Source organism: Delphinapterus leucas, chromosome 3 (assembly GCF_059928025.1).
Source record: "Delphinapterus leucas isolate spDelLeu-1000000601 "Yukka" chromosome 3, BTC_Dleu_Yukka2, whole genome shotgun sequence".
Taxonomy (NCBI): domain Eukaryota; kingdom Metazoa; phylum Chordata; class Mammalia; order Artiodactyla; family Monodontidae; genus Delphinapterus; species Delphinapterus leucas.
This window is the reverse complement of record NC_143131.1, coordinates 113,828,454-113,856,165: the sequence shown is the minus strand read 5'-3', so window position 1 is coordinate 113,856,165 and position 27,712 is coordinate 113,828,454. Positions and strand designations below refer to the sequence as shown.

The window sequence follows — 27,712 nt, the reverse complement described above, 5'->3', positions numbered from 1 at the left end:
ACACTCTCAAAGTCCACGTTGTCTTCCTTGACAGATAAACACTCCGATGAATTTCCCAACTGATGATCACAGAGGATTCCAGCGTTTTACAAAAACCAGTCTTACCCGCCCCAAATCCAAGTACCACTATGGCCTCCTCACCTCTCGGCTTTGTGACCCGGGAAAGCACCAAGGTCCTCCCGAACTGCTCCATCTCCCAACCAAGAATGTTCCCACTTAAAAGACTTTTCCACAGTTTCTTTTCACTGGCCTCTGGAATATGTTATCTCGGGGAAGTTATAACACGTGAACTTGGAGCAGCTGGAGAGAACACTGAGAATGACTCAGGAGTCTTTCTTCCTCGTTCCAGAAAGGGTCATTTCCTACCCAGTTATGGGAAAGGTCAAAAGCTGAGTTGTACCTTCAAGCAGCCTGGCGGGAGGAAGAACGGCCACCGTCCCAGTTAACCACCAATAAAGTACTCTGCCACAACTCTGGAGAAAAGCTCACGATTCCAGATGCATAAAACTGGAGAGACGGTCCACAGCTCAGCCCTCTGCCCCCTCTTCCAAGGTGCCCACAAGTGGCTAGAGGAAGAGCATCAGCACAGTTAGCAACCACTGGGTGGGCTCACCTGGGTGCCTTGGAAACCCTGTCCTGTGTGCTGCTGAAGGCCGGTAGGGAGTCAAGAGTCTTGGAGTCTGCTCTCCCCCAGATGATTCTCTAGGCTGAGCAGCTTCAAGCTTTAAGAGCCTGATAACGCTGCTCACCAGAGAGGTTGTCCCGACTCTCCCAAGGCAGCTGAATGGCCTGATTTGAGAATACTGTGTGGCCTCAGAAAGAAGTCCATCTGTCAGAATTCCTCTGGAGAGCATGTGAATGGGGAACAGGGCGGCCACCCGGCTGGTGGCCATTCCAAGCACAAAGGCGGGAGCCGGCAGTGCCAGGTGTGTTTAAAGTTCACCTTACCTTTGGTCCCCCAATACCTGTGTGATGGACAGTATTGTGGGAAGGCGTATTCAGCCAGTAATGTGTTTCTGTCAGAGTGGCTGGAAATAAAAGGGAAGGACGGGAGGGAGGCCGCTTTTGTGCTGGGGGTAAATAACCAGCAGGCTGGGGTTTTTTCTTCTCCTCATGTGCACAGGGTCGGGAGGACTGGAAGTTTACCAACTTCTCTAACATTCCTTCTTCTCCATAAAAATTCAAGTCCCGGCTAAGGAGGATTCCTCTCCCTCCTCTGTTGGCCAACCTGAGAGATTACAGCGAGCCACTCAGCGGATACCGAAAGCCCAGACCTGGCATAACGAGAAGATTTCTGACCACGGGGCATTGCTCCATACAGAACTGCTCCAAAGGCAGTCGGCACCCAGGAGGAAACATGCCAAAGAATTTCTTCTACATTAAATTATGAGGTGAGCTGAAAAAACAAAACTAAATCACCCCCTAGTCCAGGGCTCACATGGGTCCCTGGACTAAGAAAATAACTTTTCAGGGCTGGCTTCTCAGCAGCCATTTGGCCACATACCAGAGTCCCTTCCTCATGATCTCAGAGACCAGGAGGGAAGAACATTTTGGCCTTAGATAAGCCAGGCGACAATCACCTAAAAACAGGCACCCTCGGCTTTCAGGGACAACCCCCCTCTAACAGGCTGGAGAAAAGGTGTCGGGGTTAGACATAAGTTGGGCCAATGGAAACGGCTTGACCTCTGTTGGTAAAATGAGGGTGTCAGTGGTCTAGTCATGCTGCTGAGCGAGACTAAGAACGGATGCCCCGCTGGACCTCAGACGCTGTGTTTAAGGCTCATGCGTGCTGCAGGCGGGCGGAGTTGAGAGTGACGCAGTCTTTGTGTATAAAACTACCATGGGATGAAAAAAACATCGCGTCTCAAACCGGGCTGACCGCTGGTCTGTGGGCCAACAGCAGCTGTGACTCTCAGCCCCCTCCAGCGGGGCCTAGAGGGGAGACATGGCTCTGGACCCCCACCCCAAAACACGGATGAGAGTATCATCACCACATTTGTCCTCTGCCCTTCAGTGCTACTAAAGCACGTGTTACATTCTCAAACCCAGGCCAAATCCATTCCTAAGACTTGGCCCATCAGGACCTGGAAAGATGTTTAGTTCTGCCCCCAGATGGTTCAGAAATGTGACTGCTGCACTGCTTTGTATCAAAATGCCCCAAACAGCCACCGAACTAGAGCCCCACTTTGTTAAAAGTACCCTACAGAGCTATTCACATGAGTGAACTCCAGCCTGTTTGTGGTGGGTTCCCGACTTCCCCAGAACACAACTGCTCATCTATGAAACTGGGATGGTTTATTGTGCAGTGAAATGTCCCCGGCTTCCAGTGAGAAAGCTCTGCAGTCTCCTGCACACTGAAGCTCCTACACCTTTCTTTCTGACTTTGGCTGAAGTTCCTGGTGATGTCAGTCCATCCACACCCTGGGGACTCCCCCAGGAAAGACGGAACGAGAGGGGACTGGGCAGACCCCTCCGCCCAGTGTCAAGAAAGCCCAAGTTGGACAGGCTGGCCTGTCCTCCCTTTGTTCCACTGCCTCACGGCAGAGCAGGGCCACCACGTCAGGGGGACTCAGCCCACACCTCCCACTGTAGCTCCTACACGGCACACTCCAAGCCTTTCCCAGACACCAGTGCCATACGAGGACCCAGAGACACCCTGAACCCTCCACTGGCCCCATGACGGCCTCAGAGGCAGGACGCCAGGATAGGAGGCATCCTGTACATCATATTCCTGGGCGGGGGAGCTCAGGGGCCACAGAGGGGGCCCAGGAAATGTAGGAGGACCAGCTGAGGGGGGCTTCATGAGACAGCTGCAGGTCTGCCAGTCTGTGGGCCTTGGCCGAACACAGAGGCGGCCGCAGAGAGGTCATCAACAATTCTAGCCGGCGTTTGGAAGCCAGGCCTGGCGAATCCCACCAGCTCGGCTTCTCCCGGCGTCACCACCTCGGGCGGCCAACAGGTGGCAGAAGAGCTTCGGGGAGCGCTTACCTGAGGCCGCGGCTCTCCCACCGCCACAGCCGGCAAAGGCCGAGGTCGCGCTCAAACACTCCGGGAAGGAAGGGATCCCGGGGAAGGGAGAGCCGGAGAGGAAAGTGCAGAGAGTGGGCGCGTGGGAGCCACAGCCAGCCGGGGCTCTCCCGCCCCACCTCGTAGAAGGTGCTCCAGGCTCCAGCCTGGCATCTCCCTCCCAACCCCACCTCCGGGGACCAGGCGGTGGGGAACTCTGCTTGGTGCAGACCCCTGCGGGGACCCGGGCTTGGAGAGTCCCCGCCCCGGGGTGCAGGTTCCCGCAGCCTGGCACCCCGCCGGCCGCTCCGACCCGGCTAGTCCTCTATACTCAGGCGCGCTTAGAATTAGTTGTAAAGAACAAGAGTCCGGAGTGGGAAGGGGCTGGCGGAGGTGAGAGAGACAGCGCAGAGAGATGGGGTCGTGGCTGTCATCGGCACGCCTTCTTGCTACAAGCAGTGACGATAAAATTACGTTTTTTGAGAACGGGAACGGTAACAGAGGAATTTTGCCTCTTTATAAATAACTGCAACGTTTCCTACCACCAAATTCCAAAGCTAGCAGAGGGAACCCCTTCAGCAATGCCACAGCACTTTGTTCTGTATGGCCTCACACGTTACAGACAGTGAAAGGAATCCATCAGGTTTAATTGGTTCTGCTCTGGTCAGAACTGAGGTCTGTAGAAGCCTCCCATATACTTTACAATTTTAAGTTTGAGAACCCTAAACTAATGATGTGAAACTAATGTAGTGTAACACAAAGTGCCCTCTCTGCCAGTAGGAAATAATTTCTGCAGTGCTTCTAAAAACCAAACCAAACCAAACAAATAAATCAAATGATTTTACAATGTGGAAAAGCCGTGAGCAGGCTGGGCTGGAGCTCTGTTTGGGGGAAGCAGGCGGTTTGCGCGGCTTGGAGCGTCTCAGCCACCGGCCTCAGCAGCTTTGCTGGGCTCGGGGGTGCCTGCAGCTGGGAGCATTCGAGCCTCTGGCCCAGCACGCTCAGGAAAACAATCTGGGCCACAAATTCAAAATGACAGTTTTAACAAATACGATTTCAGCTTTTATATTTGGATTTAGGAAGGGGGTGATGGCCTTACCCAGGAATCACTATTAAATAATAAGCTTATAACATATTTGCTGATGGCAATATAGACCCTGCTTCAAATTAACTTTAAAATGTGCTGCTGATACGGCTTGCACTTAGAAGGAAAACAAAACTGGCGACTTGGTAGATTTAGTCTAGGGCCAAATGTACAGAAATGTACACAAAGTTGATCGGCACTTTTGCTACCTGAACGGCCAAAGGAGACTTTAACATTTGAGTTGGTTCTTTAAAGATTTACAAGAAAATTTTTTTCCCTAAACTGATTAGAATATTTTAAAAAAAATTTTGAACAATTAAAGCATGCTCAAGCTCTGACAATTTCAGCGTCTCGGAAGTTGACTTTTTTTTAATGCATTTATTTTATTGTGAAATTGCAATTTGTTAATGAAAGAGAATTGGTTGCATCTGTCTGTTTACAAGTTTTTAATATCCACCAGTCATTTGACCAATGTAGAGAGCAAATAAATATTCTCCCCCCATGTCATTTTTTTTAATTTCCCAGAAACAAGCATTCCTTTATTATCTGTGACCTACTCAAATAAGAATTATTGTTAAACAGTTGCAGGTTTTCATACCTGCTGTAGCATTTAGAGCCCAAAGCACCATATTTCTCTGGAACATTTTTGTTGAGCTTAAATGCAGTCTTAAGTCTGCCTATCCTATATTACTTGGGGTTGGGTAACATAGATCACTTTGGAAAAGATAAACAGGCTACCATCAAAGAAATGGAATAACTAGTAAGGATGCTTTCAGTGGCAGCAGGCAGAGAGGGACTATTACCCTAGTGCTAGAAAAATATTCATATATTTTGGAAAATGCAAACAAATAAAGGGGCAACCTGTGAGGATTAACTAAAGACTCAAATAACACAACCAGCTGTCTGTCGCCCCCACATCCATGTTGGGCTTCAAGGGGAAAAGTTCACACAAAATTGGGTTTGCATTTACTGAAGAAATTAAAGTGATTTGACTCAACACTGACGATGTAGGTCTACAAATCATTTATTACGCACTCATCCACCAGAAGGAAAACGTCTATGGGAACCTTTTGTATGTGAACCTTTGCGTTTCTGAAAGCAGAGGCACAAAAGAGAAGGCTTCGTTGCTGTTGTTTAGAAATGATTACAGCTAATACCTGACCACGGCTGATTTTCCTGTCGTTCACCACTTTAACATCGGAAGCATGTGATCGGCCCTCCAGATGCCCATTATTAATTGCACGCTCTTTGATGTCTGAACATCGTCGATAGAACCTACAAAGGCATTAACGTAAGAAAATAATGCCTCCTGAAAAATTCCCAAGTCACTGCCTGGTGAACGCTGCGTGTTCCCCATTCGTTTGCTCACCTTCAGGGACACCGTGAAAATACCCCCAAGCCCCAGACATTTGCCAAATGCTTCAGCAAAAAATAATAAAAAGAGTTTCAAAACTTATCTAAAATTTCTACTCTGCGTGGGGAGAAAATAGCACATTTGTTCATTCAAGAAGCATCTATGTAATTAAGAGCAACAAATTTCTAAAATGCTCATGGCTCAGGAATTCGCATGAATAGAACTATAAAGAAAGAAAAAGACATAGAGTGCGGGGGATAGAAAAACAAAGGTTCGACAGATCCACTGGGCAAGTGAATAAAGGCCACCTCGTTACAAATACCTACACTTTGCTAATGTTTATTTTCTCCCAAGAGACAAATTTATTTTTTAAAGGCTTATCATGAGGAAAATCGCTGACTGTAGGTAAATTTCTTTTCTCAGGCGGAACTCAAAAAGCGATATTGTTATAACATGGTTTCTTGTGTGCAATTTCAAAACAAATAGACTTTTGTTTTTACAAACCATTTATTTGAAGAAAAATTTTCCTTTGCAAAGAAAAATTTATAAAAAGCTACATGTGCAGATTACTTGACCCACTGCCTATCATAACATCTTTACACATCTCTAGGATTTAACACAGTGAAAGGAAAAGAGTAAAGAGGGTTTGAAGGGCAGCCCAGCACGGCTTGCATGGTTGGTTGCTTTCCTATGCAGAGCTCAGGAATACATCTATCCCAGAAATATTTGTTTATGATGAAAAAATATTTGAGCCACCAAATATTGAATTCTTTCACATTTTTGGGCAAGGTCTTTTCGCCGTCTGGAATTAAGTAAGTTAGTAAAGCTTGTGTTTTCAAATATTAGATTTTCTATCGTTCTCTGAAACTCTCTCAAGCACAGAACTGAATAATCTCACCTTTCCAAAAATAGAGGCAGAATGAGACAACTAAAAATGAGAATTTTTAAAGAAAAAGAAAATCTCTTTCAAAGAGTAGAGCTAAAAAATAATAATCATAAAAAATGATCACACTGCGTATCTTTCTTGGAGTTCAACTAAATAACCTCCGACAGATCTACAAAAAAAAATGGATCGGGCAATTTGCTATCTCAAATGATGCACAATTAAAAGTAAAGTAAATATTTAAAACAATCTTCCTGCTCAAAAGAATTGGAAAATTAAACACTTATAGTCAGCAATCTTGGAATCTTGATTCCTTTACTCTTATATACTTTGCAGGGGTGGAGATGGAGCTTCCCACTGTTTAAAGATTCCTCCTGCAAATAATATCACACTTTCTACATGTACAAGCCCCGCAAACATAACGATGTATTAGCTAAATGTAAGCCCTCTCTGAGTTCCCGGTAAATCTAAATACGTACGAAATTTAAATTGAAATAAGGAACAAGTCTAGTGTTAGTCTTCTCAAAATACTAATTTAATAACTCTCCAAGAAATAGAGTGTTTTAGGAAAGGCAACCCAGATGTCAGCGTATAAAATCAAGCTATAAAGTGCCCTTCAAATATATTTCAATAATTTTTAAATATTTACATTTAATAAGGACAAGTTTTTATGGCAAGAGAGGTAATTACACTTATCATTCATGGAAAAATGTAGTTTTAATGGCTTGCATCTTGATTTGCAAAGGTGAAATAGTAACCTAAAATATGTCAGTGTCTCTCTTTTCTTCTGTTCAGCAATTTCTTGCTTTTGCAGAAGCAAAACATGAAATGCTAGATGAGCCAGTGTTAGGGCTGGGAAGGAGGGAAAGCCATTGTTACAAAGCATTCACACTCATACATTCTCCCCTCTATTCTTGATGTCTCCTATTATACTAATCTGAAACCCCAAGTATTTGTGCTTTGGGGGGTAATTAGAAGAATCTTATCGGACTTTTATAGCCCTTCCTAATGAGGCTATTTATTTGGCAAACATTAGCCAGCCAAGGATTAGAAACACCATGATATGGACTGTATTGAAGCTGCTACCCCTACTGCCCACTCGACACAAAAGCCTGTCTTATCGGCACAACAGGCTTGGTGCAGACAAGTCGTGGCTTCTGAAAATTCACCAGGGGTCAGCCTTCATTAGTCACAACTTCTGAGACCAGGGGCCGAGGCAAATTCAGGTTTGGTCACTTTGAGGCCAGCAACCCTGATGAAACTCAGGGCAGTGGGTTGTTGGGAAGACGGGGAGGGGGAGGAACCCAGGAATCATCTGCGTGGGTCTTGGGGGAAATATCGCTGACATTCAGCATGCATCTGCCCCTGGGAAGGACCCGGGCCTCCAGATCCCAGGGGCCTTCCTCTTTACAAGGAAACAGACAGACTTCAGGGCTCTCCGAGAGCGAAACCAAATAGGCTTTCTCTACTTGTCCAGGCCAGCGGGGAAAGCAAGTCGAAGGGAATTGGTTACCTGTCCTAAAATACCTCACTCCGAGCTAAAGCCCTCTTTATTTTTGATGATTTGACATAATCTTAGAGAAAGACTATTAATTTGATTAAAAGTGATTTTAAAAAGTGATTTAAGATGAATTCATAAATAAAATGCTCTCACCTCTGGCAGGGAGGGCAAAGGGCTTTGCACGTCTGGCCTGGGAAGCCCTGACACATTCTGGGACTCTAAGAAGGGCAGACTAGAGAAATAAACAAACCATTCAGGCCAGCTTTTCAAAATCCGCCAACGTGGAATTCCCAGTCCAAGGCTTCTGACTTCATTTTGGGCAACCAGGCTGGAGGGGACAACCTTGAGGTGGGATGACAGGGGTTAGGTTTGCAAATGACCTACGGTAGATAAATATTTGTAAAACACTTTGAGAATTAATGAGCTACACAAGCACCCCGGCTACAGAAAAGGCCTCCATTCCATCACTTAGGAAATTTTTCTGGGGAGCTAATATTTGAGGCCCAAGACAAAATGTGGCCTGAAAAAGCAGACCCCTATACACAGGCCCATGGCCATGCTCTGGGTGGTAGACGATTCCATAAAGAACACTCTATGGTGAGTTTGCTCTGAGAGAGAAATTGCTAAACTCTGATTTCTGCCATAACTGAGTAGCCCCTTCTTCACTGGTGAGCCCACCTGTGGGGTCTGTCTTGGAGGGCTAGGTAATTGCACTCCTTTCTGGCAGAAGCCATTGGACCCCCAGAAAAACGTAAGGGCAAAATGGCCACTGTGGGAGGCTGTCACCCCCTCCTCCCAAGGCCAGGACTTGACAATATCCAACTCTTGGAAGGGTGGGAGGACTGACGCTGTCGGCTTGGCCTCAATCTCTTTGTCTAAGACAGGCACCCTAACCACAAAAACAACTCTTGCAATTGGCACCGCTTCTATCACCATAGCAACCAGCACTTCTAGAAAGGCTAACACATTGGTTTGGGACTCACAGCCAAATTAAAATTTCCACAGCTCAGTTTGTTCCTCACTCATCCCCTACCCCTCCTCTGGGACCTTCAAGAGCTCGGCCCCGAGTGGCAGGATGACTACATAACAACACAGGCCCACAGCTGCTGGATTCTGCCCAAGGAGTGGCTGCACACCAATGCCCCAAATACTGAGACAGGTGAGCCCCCAAAGGTGTCAGCTGGGTTTCTACAGCAACGGAATATTTGTCGGACCGAGGTCTCCATGGGGGATGGAGAAGCAGAAAGGGTACTTTTCCATTCCTGTTATGGAAGCAGATGAATCAGTAAGCATTTAGGCCTCACGTGGCCAGAGAAGGGTAAGCTGGGTTCTGCTTACAAGGGGCAGTGGGCTTGAGACGCTTGGTTGTTGACACTGGCCGACTGGGGAGGAGAAAGGCATTAAGGGCCCCTCCTGCCGAAAATCACCACAGTGACTAGATGATGCCGAAGTGCAGGCATACCTGAAACCACGGATCCTGCCAACCACGCAGCCCGACACCTACAGCCCCTCAAACACCTACTTAGCTTGATTGAGCAGCCTAGTCTCTAAACTCCACTCACAAGCAATGAGGGGCCTTCAGGCCCAGCCTCTGGACCATAGATGAGGGGGACTGGCACGTTCATGAAGAGCAGCTTGGTCTAAACTTTGGCCTCTTGGACACATCTTTGGCCGCGTCAATCTCATAGCCTGGGTGAGATATCTGTTCCTGACTGCCTGAGTCAGTAACAATTTGCAGTGAGGACCTATTCCACAAACTAAGAGAGACTGGGGATGGGCTATTAGCTATAGCTCTTTTCATGTGGAATTACTTCTACTGGCACTAATACGCCATCATTTGAAAGCCTTAACCCAAACGGACGGGCGTCCGCCCCAAGCCGAGGCTGCCTGGACTGAGGCAGTGGTCCCCATGTGCTAGCTATTACCAGGTTGTTTGGTCCCGTCCCCAGTCGGCATTTGTTGCCGTGCACTGAGAAACTGCTGTCAGGAAATGTTCTTTTCTAAATTACATAATTAGGGTATTGGGGAGCGTAGTGAAGGCAGATTAGGGGGGCATCACTTGTTCTTACTGCAAACTATGATTCAAAGCACATAAGTAAACACTTAAACTACATGAATGGTTTAATATTGATTAAACAATGATCTCTGAGACCAAACTCTAGCATGGTAGGTAGAAGGAGCTGGGAGGAGGAAAAACAAAGAGTCTGCTAAATCGTGTGCACCGATTTACAGAGAAGTGTGGACTTTGACCTGACAGATCAAAATCAGGATTTGGAATGATTACCTAAAATAAAGTCCTAGGGTCCCGCCCCTGCAAGCTGATGGCAGGGCTGGGGGCTAAATGGCCAGGGTCGGGGGTCAAGTTCTTCCCTCAGAAAGACCAGCTTCTCACTCACACCCACTTCCAGAAACAGAGACTCAGGCAAAGTGCCGGCTCAAATTGCGTTTCATTTATTGTTTCTAACTAGGGCCACGGACTTCAACTTGATTAGAAAATTGTGCTGACGCTTCCTGTGAAGTGTATCCCAAGCCCTCCAGGGGAACTTCAGAAGGGAGTTTTCTGCATGCACCCGCCTCCCCTGTATGGCATTCCCACTGCTGGCAGTGCCCTTGGCTACACATGTGCCCCGATGCCCAGGCAGGTGGAGGGGCCGCCCTCAAGAAACAAGCCCTGGGCAGGAGACTCGGTGAAGGAACCGCTGCCGACCAGTGCAGGTCCTCAGAGTTCCCGAGGGTGGGGCAGGCAGGCCCCTGCAGGGTGTGGTTCAGAGGACAGCTCCCCACTCATCTCCGGGGAACTTCCACCCAGTTAGTCACAGGGTCTTTGTCAGGGGAAGCCCAAAGACACCTCTGGCCGCATCTGTGTGCAGACCTCAGCAGCCTGTCATCTCCCTTCCCCCTGGCCCGTCTTCTGTGTTTGTTCTCCTCCCGCTCCCTCATCTGAATCTCCTCCAGAGCAGGAGACTGCCGGTTGAGTGGGGAGAAGGCTACCAAGGCAAGAATACCAATAATAAAAACTAGCCAGAGTTTTTAAAAGCTTACTCTGAACTAAGCATCACAAACTCACTATTCATCACACCAAGTGATCACAACAGCCCTTCGCGGTAGGTATTATTACCTACCCCCATTTTCAAATGACAAAAAATATGCGGCACAGGAAGGGTGATTTGCCCAAGATCACACAGCAATTCTGTAAATTTTGATTATTTAACAAGCACAGCGCTCTTACTTCGTGCCAGCTGCTGTTCTAAACATTTTATAAATATTAACTGATTAAATCTTCAATGCAGCCTTAAGGAATGGGTATTATTATTGTCATCCCCATTTTAAAAAGAACAAACTGAGGCACAGAGAAGTTAAGTTACCTGCCCCAGGTCACAGAGCCAATAAGTGACTAAGCCAAGATTCTAAAGCCCAACTTCCTAACCTTTCCAAAACACTGAAGGCAGTCCTTAACAAAAGAAGAAAACATGCCCTTCTGCCATAAGCGAAGTGCTCCGGTGAGAAGGGACAGCAGCGGCACTGTGCCGACGTGGAGAGAGAGCTAGTCTGAGAGACTAGAGGCCTGGGCTCCAGCCCCATCTCTGCTTTGTGGTGACTGGTGAAGCACCGCCCCTCTTAGGCCTCACTTACCACCTGGAGCTTAAGGTGACTGGAGCCCAGGGGCCCTCCACGGTCTCAGTCTCAGCCTCTAGAGGACTAACAGGGTACAGGTAAGTCTAGGAGACCAGGGAGTTGGGGAGGGGGCACTGCCCTGCTTCTCCCCAGTCCTCCTCCCCCCACCCCGCCTTGAGCCAAGGCTGGGGGGAATCTCTACTGGGGAATCCATAATCACCCATTCCTCCCTCCTATCTGCACAGATGCTTGGGCTCCTAACATACAAACACCTCCAACGATGTTTTCATCTCTGCCAGTTCTCTGCAGGAGGCAGAAGCGGGTACAAAGTGAAAATCCTGCAAAGATTAGTTTCTTCTCAATTGTATGTTCAAAATATGGACAGATTACGGATACGCACATCCCTCCCATCCACTGCCGTAAACAGCTGAAGTGCTGTGCATGGAGAACCCATCAGGGCCCCTCGGATGAAGCCCTCCAGCTCAGCCACAGCCCAGCCCGGGCCTCAGAGCCCCGCAGCCTCCCTATGCTCAGGGCCAGGCCGGCAGCTGGCCCTGGGGTCATCTGAGGATCTCCCTCTCTCCGAGTCGCCTGTGGCTCCAGGGCTCTGCTGCCACCTCCCAACCTTGAGCAATCCCCGTCAGCTGGGCGGGGCCAGACGTTTGGGTTCTGTGCCATACACAGCTGATACTCACTCTTTGCAGGCTCCACATGTGCCATTCACCTACTTGCTAAAACCCCCCAAAAGCAATACCTGCAGGGCTGGCGTGGCAGACGTAGACACGTGGAGAACAGTGAAATCTCTGCGTTCCCTGACGTGCACGGTCCCAGGTGGAATGTGGTGACGCCCTGCCTTGTTTCAGCTCTTACACTGCAAACAAGCGCCCTTTCCACGGTCCGCACAGTGCCATGTCTGTCACATTTTTGAGCTTTTTCTTGGTGATTTTGCTGTTGAAGATGGCCCCCAAGTATAGTGCGGAAGTGCCACCCAGTATTCCTAAGTGCAAGAATACCATGGTGCACCTTCCTGAGACCATCCCTGTGCTAGACAAGCTTTGTTCAGGCATGAGCGTGCTACTGACCGTGAGTTTAGTGTTAATTAATTAAATATGCATATATTACAGAAGGTGTCTTTAAACAGAAACCCACATAAGACAAGGTCAGGTATCGATCGGTTGATGAGTATGTTGGGACCGAGGTTCACAGGAACCAAACCCTGTATTTCCCTTAGAAACAACAGTTCAGCGTTCGTTATTTCAGTGCTGTAGTGACTTTCTAGAACACAACCACCAAGAAATAATGAGAATAACTGGAGTTTCCTTCCCACTGAAGGTGCCTGGGCCTATCGGGGGGGCGAGATGTAAGGAGATACAGGGCCAACAGCTGATGTCAGCTACTATTCACGCAGCACCACCTTCCCAGACCAGGGCAGACCCGTTATCTCCTGGAACCTTGTCTTTGTCTTTAATAATAGCGTTTAAAATTGTAATAATGGCCACTAACACCAACTGAACTGGGAGGCAGGCACGTACTAATGGCTTCACATTTGTCACACAGTACTTCATTTCACCCTCTTGTGCTCTGTGAATGTAGGTGGCTTCAGGGCCCCTGCCCGAGGGAACCTGTGCTATGTAGCAAGTGGTCAGTGGAGTCAGTGTCCTGGACTCCTCAAGGGGGCAGCTGGAAAAGCCATGCTCCAAGGATTTTGAGACCATTTGCCAGCTCTGGGGTACACAATGGCGAACAGAGGAAGAAGCAGGGACTCAGCCCAGCCTTGAGAGAGGGGCCTGAGAGGGCAGCCAGCCTGTCCCCAAGCCGTGCCCCAAGCCTGCCACCACCCAGCCCTGGGCCACTGCAGGGCAGCACTTCCTCTCTGCTCACATTGCATCGGGCACCATACTGACGTCCACAACCTTGTGTGATGGACCAGGCAGCTCGCCCTCTCCAGCCCAGCCTGTTGTGGTGGAAGAGCCCAGATGCCAACCCGAGTGCCCGATCTCGGCCACAGCACCACCCCAGCTGAGATGCGAAAGCCTGAGGATGGTGTCACTTGGCACCCAGGTGGCCCTGGGCCACTGTCAGCCTCCCCATGTGACCCTGAGCAAACAACTCACTTCTCCAACCTCTGGTTTTTCCCATCTGTAAAGAAAAGGGAATAATTACTCTCCTGCTTCCAAGTTTTCATATCTACTGTCTCACAATTCTAGGAGACACACAGGCATGGCTGGTAAAGAGCACAAAGACAGTGATTGTTACTGCCGCAGATAAAATTAGATGAATAAAGTAATACTCCCTGGATTCCAAAAAGAAACAAAGTGGCAGCATTAATCATCTCATTTTTTACATTTTCCACTAAAGCAGGATAGATTGGGCCCCTCAAAAGGAAAAGCCAAAGTCTCAGAATATTCCTGCCACTGAGCTCCCCGTGGAAGGAGGCATACAAGGCATTCACTGACCAGTCATGGGTGCTGATTACCTCCAGATACTGACAGTGCTACTCACAGGCAACAGCAGTGAGAAAAGCTCAGAAACCGCCCCCTAAAAGGTGAAGAGGAGGGGCAACAGACCCCTCTTCAAATGAGCCTCAGAGAAGATATAAATAGGGCTGAGTGGCAGGAGGAGGGCCAGGACAATTCCGTCCTCCTGCTGTGAGGTAGGAGCTGTGACCCTGGAGTCCCAACAGCCCCACCTGCCTCTCGGCTGCCGCTGCCGGAAACTCCACAGGGCCCAGACAGCAGGAGCCCAGGTAAGCCGCCCCAGGTGCAGAAGTGACCTTGGCTGCAGGAAGTCCTGTCTCCTGCCTGCAGCTAATTGCAGCTGCTGCAGAGGAGCCGACCTAATTACACAAAAGTATGTAGCTCCCACATTCCTGGGCCACCACACAGTCTCACGCATCTCGCAGGAGATGCAGCCCCTGACTCCTGTTCTGGCCCTAGCCCCTCATGGTTTTGCCGAGCCCCCAAGACGGTCCCCTCTCTAGCAGCAATTTGGGGCTGCCCCAGCAGCAATTCCCTCCACTTTCCCTTGCCTGCCGCCGAGGCACTTAACCCTCATCTTTGCCTAATGTAAATATTTAATCCTGTACATTTAGGATCTGCCCATCACCTGCCTCTAGCCTGTTCTCTCCTCATCCAAATGGTCCCCCTACCAGACCCAGGAGTAAGGGCAGGACTCTGAAGGGCTCTCCCACCCTGCACAGCTCCCCACACAGCCTGGCACCCAGCTAACACTTAACCATCTGTGGAGGTGACAAATTGTACAACTCACAGTAACGCGGGTGCTCTGAGCTTCAGTTTTCTCATCTGTCACGTGGCGCTAACACCACCTACTTCACAGAGCTTCTTAGAGATTGAAATCTAACTTGGTGCCGGGCATACGAGAGGTCCCCCATGAACATTTACTGAACTGAACTGTGAGCCTTACACCTACTGAGCATTAACAATGGGCCAGGGGCTTGTGCATCTAAGACATTTCATCCATCCACATGTAAGTATCCCTTCCTCCCCGTACCCAGTCTAAGAGACTTCTATGTCTGCCAGCTGTTCCTGCCTCTTCTGTGATGCAGAATCAGGAGATGGTAGGCAGAACAGAGGAGGGACAAAACTGGAGAAAGGCTTAGTTGGAGAGTGGGCCCATCTATATCGCAAAGGGTTGGGGTGTGGGGAGCACAGAGGAAAGGAAAACTGATGACAGAGGAAACTGCAGCTGGGCACATGGGCTCAAGTGTGCCACTGGGGCACAGGAGAAGGACTCCCAACATTCAGCTTTCCTTCAAAGGACAATAAAGAGACAGCTTTCTAATTACTCCAGGTGCCGGATTGTGCAGAGACCTGGCCACATGGGGCTCTGAGGCTACGAGGGTTACACACTCATTATCTCTTTAATGCTTACAACATCCCTGAGGCATATTCCCCATTAAACAGATGAGGAAACCAATGTTCATAAAGGTTAAATAACTTGCCTGAGGTTACACAGCAACTAAGAGGCCAAGCCAGGTCTCCCCGCAAGATCTGCTGTTTTCTGAGCCGGACCTCCAATCCATGTCACACTGCTACTGCACTGTCACTGTACTCTAAGACAGTGGGGGCAGGGAGGTGCGTACTGAGCAACTTCTGTGGGTTCTTAAAACGCTGCCTTACAAACCCATCCCCCTGACACCACCACCCACCGCCCCCACCAGAGTGCAAGGAGGCTGGGCCCTCTGGGGACATGTGGAGGAGGGATAGGCTGGCTAGAGGAGCCCCCTGCCCAGGAGTCCTGCCGGGGCAGAACCAGCTCAGACACAAAGGTGATGATAGAGTGGTGACAGCCACCAAGACCAAGGGTGATGTCCTGAGCAAGGAGAGCTGTGCTCTGCCCAAGAGGGCCAGGAGAGCTAGGTGGGCTTCTCAGGGGAGGTGGTCTTTGTCAACCTGGAAGGATGAGTAGGACTTAAGATGGGGATCTGGTAGAGGAAGCAAGACAGGCAAAGGTGTGAAGTGAGAAAGCACAGGTTTCCCCGGGAGAGAAGACAGGACACTGGACCCGTACGTGTAGAGCACATGCATGCGCCCGAGTGCCCTGGTGAGAAGTCAGGCCGTCCTTCCAGAGGCAGCCGGGAGGGGCATGGTGGGAGCTGGCCTTCAGGAAGCAGGCCGGTGGGAGTGAGGTGAGCAGAGCAGGGCAGAGGCCTGCCCCGTCCCTGAGCTGAAGTCTGTGTATCAAGGGCTCCTCTTGACTCCCTCTCACCCGGAGCTCTCGAGCACTCCTGGATGGGACGGTGCAGAGCACAGCTTCTGAATCCAGAGAAATGGTCTTTTCAGCCTTTCGAGAGACTTATCCCAGAGCTGATCAGATGGGATATTTCAGAGTAGGGAGAGGGGGCCATGAGGTGCCTCTCACCCCAACATGCTACAGGGTAGCTCTAGGACACCAGCAGCACAGATGGCTCAACACCTCCCTTCCTTAATGCAGATCCACCCCACCCCCGCGCATCTTCCAAAGGTCTGGGAAGCCTACCAGCACTGCTGGACGTCACCCATCAGTGACCCCAACTGACATCCGCACCCCCCCTCCGCATTCCAGGCGCTTACACCCTCTCCCCCTTCCTCCCCTGAAGAGTCCTTCAGGCCTCAACCTGAATGCAACCTCCTTCTCTAATGCAACCTTCCTCCTCCATGTTCCCACAGCTCTCAGTGCTTCTACCCACAGTCTGGCTCTATAAACACCAGCTGAAGGAACAATCCCACAGCACTACTTCCCCAGACACCATTTCCTCACCTCTGGATGTGACCATCAGCCCCCGGAGCACAAGGCCCACCATCCCCTGCTTCTCCAGCGCCTGCCTGGGCCTCGCACAGTACTGCACACGGCAGCTGCTCACTAAAGACTCAGCACGGGCCTCCCCCACTGCATGTGCACCCCACCCCGGACAGCCCCTGCTCACTTGCATCTGACCGGTCTCCCTGGGAGGGACCCCAGCACTGAAGGTGCAGGGCTGAAGTTCCAGGGCGGCTCCTGTCCTGCCTTCGCAGAGCCAGCCACTGGTTGTGTGGCGAGTTGTCACCCAGCTCTTCTGGCAGCCAGCCCAGAGGCTCACCCTTGCCTCCTAGGTCACTCCCACCCCAACCCCGCAGGCAGGCAGCCGCTGCCTCTCACCTGAGATGCCTCTGACTCTCCCAGGCCTCGGTTCTGAGGCCCTCCTCAGGCTGACACATTCGGTCCCTTTGCCTTCTCAAACCCCAATTCCTCACCTGTGAAATGGTTTCAGCACCCTCACAGCCCACGGGGACCTGAACCGGCTTTTGACGCAGGACAACACCCCTCACACTGGTCCCCTCCACTGCAGGAAAGTCCTTCTAAAATCTTCTAGCCAGGCCTAAGGAACATACGCCAAAAGAGGAGAGGACTGTTCTCTCCTTCTACTCAGCTTAGTCTTACAAGGACCCAGAGGGAAAGGGGAGAGTCCCATCCCCACCTCATCACCATGCCCCCTCGCCAGGGGTGCTAGTTCCCTCTACAGCCAGCCCTGAATCAATCTGTGTTTGTGTCATTTAAAATCCTAGTCCTATTAATAGGTTATGCGCAGCACCACCTCATGTTTCAGTTGTGCTCTCTTACCTAGAATGTCCTCCTCACCCCACATCTGAACCTACACCTCTTTCCAGTCCAATTCCCAGTGCCACCTCCAGGATGCCCTTATGCTCTGCCTGCCCACACCAACCTTTCCTTCTCCAACATCCAATCACAATACTAAGGACTACCGTCCTAGCCCACCTGGTTAGGACCAAACTTGATTATCCCACAAGCTCCTCTGATCTCCTCTGAGATCGGGGACACACAGACCTAATTCTCCAGTACCCACACTCCTCCCAGTAGAGTCCAGAATTTTTTAAGCAGTTCTAAATGACTGAAAAGATGAATGAGTGAATGCACAAGTGTTTGGTAAATATTTAAACCTTCAAATCACAAACTGCGTAAAAACATATGAAACATCCTTAATACATAAAGAGCTCTTACAAATCACTAATAGGAAAAAACACTTAATGAAAACTGAGAAAATTATGTAGACAGCGAATTCAGACAATAGTCAATATAAGTGCCCAGTAATGATACGAAAATGTGTTTAGCCTCCCAGGTAATCAAAAAATGCAAATTAGAACAACAATAAGATATTCATTTTTTCTCTAGTAGAGCAGAGGAGAGATTTAAACTTTAGACATTTGGTACTTGGGGTGGGAAATAAAGGGAAACACTCTCAAACACTACTGGTAAGAAAGTAAATTAGTACAAACTTTTTGGAAGGCAACTTAGCAAAAGCTATCAAAAGCCGAAAATACACAGATACCTTTTTCAGAAATTTAACTTCTAAGCATTTATCATAGGCAAACAGTTGTCTGAGGGATGCTTATACAAGGATCTTCACCACAGTGTGGCTGGTGATGACTGACACTCAGAAATAACCTATATAAACACATATGAGAGAGTGGTTTTGAATGCTAGAGCACATTCATACCACGGGCCACCATGGAGTCCTCACAAACGATGGTGTAGAACGTAAAAGACTATAATGATATATTGAAGTATATGCAGCAATACATACCATGATATACTGGTTAAGTGAGAACAAGTTACAAAAATGGATCATACTGTTTTATAAGAAAAAAATGTATGGAGAGAAAAAAAAGACTAGAAGACTCCAAAGTGTTAACAGTGGTTAACTCTATTCTATTTGTTCCAATTTTTCTAAAACGTAGCAATATAGTATTTGCATATAACACTATCAATTGTTCATCGATAGACCACTGATCAGGAGTTAAGATGGGAAAAGCCAAATAATATTCCCTGCCTACCCCTGCCCCACAATACACGCACACACGAGATGGCACCAGGCGTATAACGAGGTCTATGCGTGCACTCACACTCCCCAACCCAGACAAGCCAGGTCACCAGCCCAAGGCTTCTTTTGATCTTCAACTGAATCTACTCACTAAGTAATAGAAAGCATTACACCCCAGTACAGATGCCTAATGCCCCTTACAGGAAGTGCCCAGCAACCCCTTGCAGCTGCCCTCTGGACAGTGGCTGCTGACCTCAGGCTCCCCCTAGAGCTATGTGACAATAAAGATGCTATATATAGTGGAACCAGCCACGAGTGTAATCCAGCCAGCAACAGCATCAATCTATTAATTGCGGCATTAATTCACTTAGGAGCTGATGACTTCATCCATCACACTGAGGCCCTGTAAGCACCTCCCTTGGGTCGTCCTCATTCTCTGAAAGTAGGGCACAGGAGACATGGAGTGGGTGTCGGCCCAGGCAGCTGGCCCAGCCAAGCCCAACGTCAGGCAGGAAACAGACAGTGATGCAATTCTGAGTCCATGCCCGGCACAGTGGTTGGCATCTCACACGCTAACAATCCTCAGAGCAGATCGGCAAGGAGACATGGGAACCCCAGCATCTTCATCCAGAAACTGGGGACGTGAGGCAATTGCATGACTTTCTCAGGGTCACACAACTAAGAAGAGCATGAGCAGAGATTTGAACTCTGATCCTCCTGCTTCTTCCATGACACTAACACTTCCAAGATGACAGGACTCAGATCCCCAACCACATGACCCACACCCCACAAAGCTCAAGGAGCCCATGGCACTGGAATCAGAGCTAGGTGAAGCACACAAACCCAGGGGCCAGTTCCTCTCTCCTAACCCTGCCCTTGCTCACAAGCAGAAGAGCCTGGGGCTGCCTCTCCACCATCCTGATATCATGGATATGCAAAAAATTATCAAGAAAGCGCTCACCTCACCCAGAGGCTGCCTGTCGCCTGGTTGCATCACACAGCACAGTGGCCCTGTCCAAACTATCACGGGGCAGCTCGGATGCGCTGGAAGAGCCTTGGCCCCGGCTATTAGGGTAGGCCTGGGTGGGTGGTGCTAGGCAAGGGAGAGAGAAAAGGGGGGGGCTCACCATGCAGCTCTCTGTTGCCGAAACCACGAAGCAAAATATTTTCATTCATGAGTTCATCTAGGCTAAACATGCATCTAATCCCCAGGAACTGGCAGTTCAAAACGGCTCCCAGGCGGGAGAAAGACTGAGCGCTCAGTTCAAAGTTGAAAGGAGCCAGTCTTTGCCGCTTATCACCCAGTGACCATCAGCAGAGTTGAGGGGCTACCCAGGCTTACCCCAGCTCCTGGCCAGCCAGGGAGGCCAGATTCTTAAAGGGCCCAGGGTCCCAGCACCATCAGCTCTCAGTCTGCCCACCCTCCTCCTTAACTGGGCCCTGGGACAGGAGGAGAAGGGGCCTTTCTGCTTGGTTGCCAGGTGCAGATTCCCTCTCAAGATGGGTCTTAACTTGACACTGCAGCAGCAAGAGTCTGGGGTGGGGGAAGGGAGAACACAAATGGGTCCGGATACACCTTCTGCCTAAGCAGGCTGCTGGTTTCTGCCAGGAAGGGTCTTCAGACACCCACTGACCATGGAGAAAGGGGGGAGGAGGGAGGCACGGGCTCTACAAAGCTATGCTCCACACAAGCCGGGCGCAGGCAAGGCTCGGCATCCCTGCCTCTCCCCGCAGGCTGCCTGCGAGTTCAAGAAGGCAGGCTTGGGCCTCCTCTGGCTGGGCTGTCCAGCTTCTCTACCTTGAAGGCAGGTTGGCTGTAGTAATGAAGCTCTCCATAGATGCCTCTGGGACAAAGAGTGTTATACAATCCAGAATTTGTAATCTCTTCTGGGAAACTAGGTTGCCTTAAGGGGAAAAAAAAAATGCAATCCCCCTATGGCCCCTGCTTGACCAATACTTTCAAGAAAATTGTCTGGTACAGCAAGCCAGGTCCTTGAGAAACTAATTTTGTGTGAAGGCGACACCACACGTATTTTTCCCTTGGGGGTCCTCTTCCCTCCAACTCCTCAGCAGCAGTCTCTGAATCCGTTGGATTTTTGAGCTCTGCCAATCCCTTCAAAGCTTACTGGCAGTGCTACAGATTTTGTGTGTGTGTGTGTGTGTGCGGTACGCGGGCCTCTTACTGTTGTGGCCTCTCCCGTTGCGGAGCACAGGCTCCGGACGCGCAGCCTCTGCGGCCATGGCTCACGGGCCCAGCCGCTCCGCGGCATGCGGGATCCTCCCAGACCGGGGCACGAACCCGTGTCCCCTGCACCAGCAGGTGGACTCTCAACCACTGCGCCACCAGGGAAGCCCTGGGCTACAGATTTTATGGTGAGAAAACTAAAGCACTTAGACCAGACATGCAATTTGTAGCCGGAGAGAATTACACAGTCCTGTCTTCTACCTTCCCCTGGAGAGAGAGGGAGGGCCCCAGAGAACAAGTGACTGAGCCCCACTACTTTCTGCACCACCAGGTGCCGGGCATTTCCCATGCTCTGTGCTAATCGTTCCCCTGCAAGGTAAAGTCCCAGTTTACAGATAAGGAAACAGAAGTTCAGCGGGATGAAGCAATGTGCCCCGGACCACATAGGTAGTATATAGGAATGTGAGGACACAGCCCAGGGCTCCAAAAGCTAAGTGAGCCTAGAGACAAGATCCAGGCTAGGACTTGCTTTCTCGCAGGAAGTCCTACCCAATGGCCGTCTGTTCTCAGGCACCCAGAGAATATCAGGGACCTCCAGGAAAGAGGTCTCTAGCCTCAGGGATGGCACGATGAAAGCCAAACCTGGGTCTGCAGGTGGCCCACTCACCTCCTACAACCTCTCCCACCCTAAGCAGCCCTGTCTCACCTACTTTCTTAGTGGAAAAAACTCTAAATTTGGAACCAGAACCCTTGGTTCTAGGCCCAGATCTCATAGTGATCTCGGGGAAGTCATTTCGCCCAAGTGAAGCTCAGTTTGCTCCCCTGCAAAATGGAGATGATGATTCTGTTGGCCCCGCCAGTACATGATGTTGCTGAAAGCACTCTGCCACAAAATGGGACAAGGCTGTGGCTGGGATGTGGGCTTCAGTTAAGCTGCTGGAATTGCAGACTGTGCCTTCAGATACCTCTCACCCCTCAAAGCAGGGTGGTGATGCTCCCCAGGTACACCCAGGGCTCACCTCCTCTCCAGTGAGAGTCCCCCCAAGGGCATGACCCCTCATGGATTCTTATAATCCTTGTGGTCACTCGCTGACCCTGCTCCGGGATATACGGCCCCAAGATGGGCATTGAACTCATGGGGGTGGGGGTGGGGCAATGTGGTGTACTGGTCATGAGGGTGCCTTTAACCCAGGCCTGTCTGACTCTAGGGGCCCAGCTCTGCTCCATATTAGCTGTGTGACCTTAAGCAAGTTCCTTCGTCACTCTGAGACTCAGTGTCCTGGCATTTTAAACGGGGATCATAGTATCTACCTCATAGGACTCTTGGGAGGACTGAAAACATGTTAAGTTCTTAGCACAGAGTCTAGCACATGTAAGTGTCCAGTAAATGGTAGGCTGAACCCCATCGAATTATGTAATAGCCTCAGATCTGAGCAAGCGCAGAGAAGGGTCTAGAGCAGTACTGTCCAACAGAAATGTAATGCCAGTCACAAATACAACTTTTCGTTTTAGAGAAGCCACTTTTAGAGTAAACAGAAGCAGGTGAAATTAATTTTAATAATGTATTTTCTTAAACCCAGTACCCCAAATATTATCATTTCAATGTGCAATTGAATATAAAAAATTACTAATGGGATATTTAACTTTTTTTTTATCCTATGTCTTTGAACTCCAGTGTGTATTTTACACGTACAGCAGGTGTTAATTCAGATGCTTGATTTTCCTCAGAAATTCTTAATCAGTACTTAGGTCTCATAAAATTTACAGTTATAAATGTAAATTCACATACCCAAGTTATTCCAAACATACTTAAAAGTTTTCTAATAACTTTTTGCGTTCCTGGGTCTGCTTTTTATAGTCTTCTCTCTCCTCCCTGCTGGCAGGCTGTACTTGTTTTTAAATTTAAATTAATTAAAATGTTTAAATATTGAAAATTCAGCTCTTCAGCCCCACTAGTCACATGTGAAGTGTTCTAAAGCCTCACATGGCCAATGGCTACTGCTTTGGACAGTGCAGGTTTAGGTGCTCCAGGAAAATGAGACCCCTAATTGGGAGGACCGTTCACTCAGAGGCCCCATCACAGCAGAAATGGGCCGCTTCTACAGGGCTGGGACTATAGTAGCACCTGAGGCAGGTAATGCCCTGAGGGCTCTGTGAAGACCCTCTACTCTCACTGAACCTCCTGTTCCCTCAGCTTCCTTTCAGAAAATGTGCCCATTTCACAGCTGCTCTGGTCAGGAGAGGCCCCTCAACTCTTCCCATGGATGTGCCTCTCTTCACAGACTAAGACTTTGCTCACAAACAATTCTTGGAACCTCAAGGCAAAAATGATGAACGTGCTTATCAATTTGCTAACGAGACTTCTCTTGGAAGACACGAGCCAATTTTGTATTGTGTCTGTGTGCATGCCAGGAGGCTCTGGAGATGGAGAGAGGAGGAGCAAGCACAGAAAGAGGAGGAGCAGCCTGCCAGCAGGGAGGAGAGGGGAAACTACAAAAAAGAAGACCCCAAGACTCAAAAAGTAGAGCCCTGGAACCACTTAGTGCAGGGCAAACAGTGTGCCCCACCCTCAGAGGGCACCCCTGGATCACAGCCCAGAACAGGCATGACAACAGCCTGGAGTTACCACGACAGTGTATCTCATACACTCTTGCCTTCTGAGTCAGGGAATAGGGAACACAAGAAAACATTATGGAAGGACTTCCATGAGAAAAGTAAAAGGAAGCTGTGAGAAACCCAGATAGCCAGGAGTTGCCCATTTCCCAGAAAGCCAAGATATGACCATTTTGGACACACTGAGTGGTGTGTCTACAAGTGTAGCAATTTTTAAAAGAAATAAAGGGACTTCCCTGGTGGTGCAGTGGTTAAGAATCCGTCTGCCAGTGCAGGGCGCACAGGTTCAAGCCCTGGTCCGGGAAGATCCCACATGCCGCGGAGCAACTAAGCCCGTGCGCCACAACTACTGAGCCTGCGCTCTAGAGCCCACGAGCCACAACTACTGAGCCCGTGTGCCACAACTACTGAAGCCCGCAAGCCTAGAGCCTGTGCTCTGCAACAAGAGAAGCCACCGAGATGAGAAGCCCACGCACTTCAACGAAGAGTAGCCCCCGCTCGCCGCAACTAGAGAAAGCCCACACACAGCAAAGACCCAATGCAGCCAAAAATGCATAAGTAAATAAATAAATTTTTTTAAAAAAAGAAATAAAAACAAACCACAGAAAAAAAGGTTACAGAAATCATTTAAATTTGGTTAATAAAACTACCCTTATATGCAGCCTGATCTCTGGATCCATTATATGTTTTTTCTTAATCTCATTTAAAAAAACCTTATTTTAAGTCAATTTTTTAAATTAAGGCATATAGTTGATTTACAGGCTTCCCTGGTGGCGCAGTGGTTAAGAATCCGCCTGCTAATGCAGGAGACACAGGTTCAAGCCCTGGTCCGGGAAGATCCCACATGCCGTGGAGAAACTAAGCCCGAGCGCCACAACTACTGAGCCTGTGCTCTAGAGCCCGCGAGCCACAAGTACCGAACCCACATGCCACAACTGCTGAAGCCCACACGCCTAGAGCCCGTGCTCCACAACAAGAGAAGCCACCACAGTGAGAAGCCTGTGCACCTCAACGAAGAGTAGCCCCCGCTTGCCACAACTAGAGAAAACCCACGCACAGCAATAAAGACCCAACACAGCCAAAAGTTAAAAAAAAGAAAAAAAAAGGTATACAGTTGATTTACAATGTTGTGTTAATTTCTGCTGTACAGCAAAGTGACTCAGTTATACATATGTATATTCTTTTTTTATGTCCCTTTCCATTACGGTTTATCATAGGATACTGAATATAGTTCTCTGTGCTATACGATAGGACCTTGTTGTTTATCTATTTGGATCCATTATATGTTTATCTGTCTGATACTTGACTTCCCCAGGGAAATATAAGTTCCATGCAGGCAAGAGTTTCTATTTTGCTCGCTGTTGTATTCCCAGCACCTGGCACTCAGTACACTGGATGGATGGATGGATGGATGGATGGAAGGACAGACTCCAAGCTGCTCCCTAAACTCAACACCCTTTGGGCATTCAAGAAATATTTCTTTTCTCAAGGGTCACCTGCCCCAAGTTTTGCACCGATCACATTTTTTTCATAGAGAAAGTTCTAGATGTTCAGTTCAAAAAAACCTATAATCACTTACCCACCACAGGCTCCAATCTATCCCCAGAGAGTATTGTACCTCCCTCTCCAGGCCACAAGAAGAAGGAGTCAACACAGCAAGCATGCACCAGCCATGAGCAGAGGTGTGTGCCTGTCTGCAGCAGGTCCCCTTTGTCCCCCAGACCTGGGCAGTCCAGCAGACTCTGGACATGGGTGGAAGAGAGAAGCAGCCTCAGCTCTCCCCCGGGTGCCCCCTGTCACCACAAGCCAAGAAGGCCCAGCAGCACAGAACTCCCTCTTTTATCTCAGAGGAGTGGAGTCAGGGCTTGGCGATGCCACGTGACCTGCATGGGGCAGGTCCAGAAAATGGAGCTGCACGTACGTCAGCATTTATACCTGTGTTTAATTTCTGCTTAATAAGACAAGTAAAATGCCCTACCTGAAAACCCGCCGACTGCAGGACTCTGTTAGAGTCTCTGTTAGAGATGTTTCCAGCAAGCAAATGACCTCTCTGTGATGTCTACAATTATAGCCACATAACATGTAAATCTCAATACACTTTTAATAAGCAGTTAATACTCTGATATAAAATACTTAAATCTCAACCAAATTCATCCTGCATGGAGTAGCCCTGGTTGACCCAGTTATTAAATCCGTGGCAATCAATCAGTCACCCCCGCTAAACAGAGAACTGAGGGAGCTACAGCGAGCTTCCTTCCCCCTCTCAGCACAGGCTAAAACTCCCTGGCCTGGGAGTTTAAATATCACCAAATGCCTTCTGCCCATTGTTCTCCCGGGGGTGGCAGGACCTCTGTCGCGCCCAAGTCATCCCTCCCAGCGCCCCAGCCAGAAGCCTGAGCGCGCCCATGGATCTTCCCTCCACCTGCACCCCACCTTTGGACTGATACATCGTGAGGACCTACAATGGGTCCTAGGCAAGCTGCCAGGGCTGCCAGGGTGAGAGACGGCAGTACACAGGCCCTGCAGGACTCACAGCAACACAGCCACCACCACCTTCTAACCCAGCTCAAATGTCACCTCCTCTGAAACCGACCTGAGCAGCTAGACCACTGCAGCCAGGCATCCCTGATGCCTCTCTCACGCTCCCCACATCCTATCCAGCTGCAATTCCTCTTGGCCTTCCCTTCACAGTGCATCCAGGTTTACCCCCTCTACATGACCTCCACTGCCTCCCCGCTGGCCTGAGCCTTCACCGTCTCCAGCCAGGATCACTGTAGCCACTTTGCCCCGATCCCGCCAGTCTCGGTGCAACAGAGCAGCCAGAATCTCGGTTTACATTTTAAAAGGATGATTCTGTGTTCAACAACCTGCAATGGCTTCTCATTCCACTCGAAGTTCTTAAGGTGCGTTCAGACTCCACAGCAGAGCTTCTCTGCGGTCTCTGTGCCATGACCCCTAGCAGGCCGGTGATGCCAGAGGACTCATCTTTGGGAAAGGTTTTGCATGCATAAAAAGTACAGAGCATTACAAATGAAACCAATTCCATTGAAATAGGTCATTTTTAAAATTTGTGATACTGTGATATGTATGCATTAAATCATAGGATCTGTGGCTACTGTAAGGTTGAACTAGGGGTGAGAAGAAATATTTCAAGATATCTGAAACAGTTTTCATGTAGAATAAAAATATCTGTAATTTGCGTTGTTGAGAAAATCACAGGTGGGTTTTTTGCCTGCAATCATAATCGAAAGGTATGCTAAATTTTAGTTAAAGGTTAAGGAAAACAAAGGTGTCCAATTTTTTTGCCATTTAAGCTCAAAGACCCCATGAACTCTATCCATGAGCCCTTCCGGGGTCCAAGCATACTAGGATAAAACCTCTCTCTACATGATCTGCACCACCTCACCTTCTCTCTACCCCGGGGCTCCTCTCCACTGTGGCCATTCCACTCCAGGCACCCTGTCCTCCAGCTGTTCCTTAAACACATCAGATACATTCTTGCCTTAGGGTTGCCCCTATCTATCAATACACAGATAACTTCTGATAACTTCTTCGCCTCCAAGTCTCTGCTCAAATCTTACCCTCTCATGAGAGGTACTCTCTCCGCCCTCAGCATTTCCCAAACCTTGAGTCCTGCTCTGTTTTTTCTGTTTTCTGTAGCATTTATTACCTTCTAACATGCTACACTGTTCACTCATTTATTATAGCTGTTATGTATCCTATTCCCTCCTCTCCTTCTCTCTTCGTCCCCCTTCCCTCTCCACCTCTCTCCTCTCTCTCCTAGAAATGTAAGCTCCTTGAAGATAGAGGTTTTTGTCTATTTTGTTCGGTGATTCACCCCTAGTTCCTAGAATAGGGCCTGGCAGATCATAGGAACCCAAATACGTGCTGGATAAAATATGAATGAATGAATGAATGAACGAATGAACGAACGGCCTCCTCAGTGGTCTCACGCTGCACTAGCCAGTATCCTCTAATCCATCCTTCTCACGTCTGATCCCATCACTCCTCTCCTAAGACTCGTCAGGAGCCTCCATCGCAGCTGGAGCAGCGGCTGACTTCCTACCAAAACTCCCAAGCCCTCCACATGTGTTGGTCCCTGCCCACCTCTCCAGCCTCATCTCAGCCTTTTATCCTGAACACCCCAGCTCTC

The 27,712-nt window shown here is 49.1% G+C and overlaps 1 pseudogene; it reads right to left on the bottom strand.

Annotated features, from left to right (window-relative positions):
• LOC149749648 (uncharacterized) overlaps positions 1-27,712 on the bottom strand; it is a 133,339-nt pseudogene extending 105,627 nt beyond the window's left edge.